Source organism: Syngnathus leptorhynchus, unplaced genomic scaffold, assembly GCF_054491065.1.
Source record: "Syngnathus leptorhynchus isolate UIUO unplaced genomic scaffold, UIUO_Slep HiC_scaffold_887, whole genome shotgun sequence".
In the NCBI taxonomy this organism is placed as follows: domain Eukaryota; kingdom Metazoa; phylum Chordata; class Actinopteri; order Syngnathiformes; family Syngnathidae; genus Syngnathus; species Syngnathus leptorhynchus.
In genome coordinates this window covers 1-2,500 of record NW_028232711.1, presented here as the reverse complement: position 1 = coordinate 2,500, position 2,500 = coordinate 1, and positions in this window count along the sequence as shown.

Here is a 2,500-nt window from a genome sequence, read left to right as displayed (position 1 = left end):
TCCTCCGCGGCGGGCTGGGGGCCTAATCTTTCTCCGGGCCGGGCGGCAGGCACTTTCCCCGGACACCAAACCAAGGGGTCGGCCCCTAACCGCCGGTGCAAAAAAAAATCCACTCCTGGTACCTAAAATTTTCCTATGCGGCGGGCTGGGGACTATAACCTTCTTCTTCCCGCCCCACCACCATCAACGTCGGCCACCACCACCAGACCGCCTCCCCCAGACTTCCAGAAGCGAAGCCGGTCCCCAAGCACCAACCCCGACCGCCACCGAGGCACCCGCCGAAGGCGGGTGCCGAGTTCACCGGCCCCAAGCGACAACCGGTCACCGAGGCACCCGCCGAAGGCGGGTGCCGAGTTCACCGGCCCCAAGCGACAACCGGTCACCGAGGCACCCGCCGAAGGCGGGTGCCGAGTTCACCGGCCCCAAGCGACAACCGGTCACCGAGGCACCCGCCGAAGGCGGGTGCCGAGTTCACTGGCCCCAAGCGACAACCGGTCACCGAGGCACCCGCCGAAGGCGGGTGCCGAGTTCACTGGCCCCAAGCGACGGCGGTCACCGAGGCACCCGCCTCCGGCGGGTGCCGAGTTCACCGGCCCCGAGCACCAGCGGTCAGCCACGGAGGGTGCTGGATCATCCATACTTCCATAGCTCCAGAGCTCCATAGCCCCGGAGCTCCATAGCCCCGGAGCTCCATAGCTCCATAGCCCCGGAGCTCCATAGCCCCGGAGCTCCATAGCTCCATAGCCCCGGAGCTCCATAGCCCCGGAGCTCCATAGCTCCATAGCCCCGGAGCTCCATAGCCCCGGAGCTCCATAGCTCCATAGCCCCGGAGCTCCATAGCTCCATAGCCCCGGAGCTCCATAGCCCCGGAGCTCCATAGCCCCGGAGCTCCATAGCCCCGGAGCTCCATAGCCCCAGAGCTCCATACTTCCATAGCCCCAGAGCTCCATAGCTCCATACTTCCATAGCTCCAGCCGCGGAGGGTGCTGGCTGGTGGCTCCATAGCTCCATACTTCCATACTTGCAGCCACGGAGTTGGCTAAAATTGCACTAAGTGCGAAAGCCCATTCATTTACAACGGCGTGTCCGCCAGGCGGCGACATTTCCCCGTTACCGGTGGCTGCGCGGCGGGTGAGTGACAGAGCTTATCCGAGCGGCTGGAACTCTGCGCCGGCGTGGTCGAGCGTGAGGCCCCGGCCCTTTGGCTGCCTGGTACCTAAAACACTTCCATTGATCCAGCCACGGAGGGTGCTGGCTGGTGGCTCCATAGCTCCATAGCTCCATAGCACCAGAGCTCCATAGCTCCATAGCACCAGAGCTCCATAGCTCCATAGCACCAGAGCTCCATAGCTCCATAGCACCAGAGCTCCATAGCTCCATAGCACCAGAGCTCCATAGCTCCATAGCACCAGAGCTCCATAGCTCCATAGCACCAGAGCTCCATAGCTCCATAGCACCAGAGCTCCATAGCTCCATAGCACCAGAGCTCCATAGCTCCATAGCACCAGAGCTCCATAGCTCCATAGCTCCAGGGCTCCATAGCTCCAGGGCTCCATAGCTCCATAGCTCCAGGGCTCCATAGCTCCATACCTCCAGAGCTCCATAGCTCCAGCCTGGGTGGCTGGTGGCTCCATAGCTCCATACTTCCATAGCTCCAGTCAGAGAGTTGGCGAAAATTGCACTAAGTGCGAAAGCCCATTCATTTACAACGGCGTGTCCGCCAGGCGGCGACATTTCCCCGTTACCGGTGGCTGCGTGGCGGGTGAGTGACAGAGCTTATCCGAGCGGCTGGAACTCTGCGCCGGCGTGGTCGAGCGTGAGGCCCCGGCCCTTTGGCTGCCTGGTACCTAAAACACTTCCATTGATCCAGCCACGGAGGGTGCTGGCTGGTGGCTCCATAGCTCCATAGCTCCATAGCACCAGAGCTCCATAGCTCCATAGCACCAGAGCTCCATAGCTCCATAGCACCAGAGCTCCATAGCTCCATAGCACCAGAGCTCCATAGCTCCATAGCACCAGAGCTCCATAGCTCCATAGCACCAGAGCTCCATAGCTCCATAGCACCAGAGCTCCATAGCTCCATAGCACCAGAGCTCCATAGCTCCATAGCACCAGAGCTCCATAGCTCCATAGCACCAGAGCTCCATAGCTCCATAGCACCAGAGCTCCATAGCTCCATAGCTCCAGCCTGGGTGGCTGGTGGCTCCATAGCTCCATACTTCCATAGCTCCAGTCAGAGAGTGTGCTAAAATTGCACTAAGTGCGAAAGCCCATTCATTTACAACGGCGTGTCCACAAGGCGGCGACATTTCCCCGTTACCGGTGGCTGCGCGGCGGGTGAGTGACAGAGCTTATCCGAGCGGCTGGAACTCTGCGCCGGCGTGGTCGAGCGTGAGGCCTCGGCCCTTTGGCTGCCTGGTACCTAAAACACTTCCATTGATCCAGCCACGGAGGGTGCTGGCTGGTGGCTCCATAGCTCCATACCTCCAGAGCTCCAGAG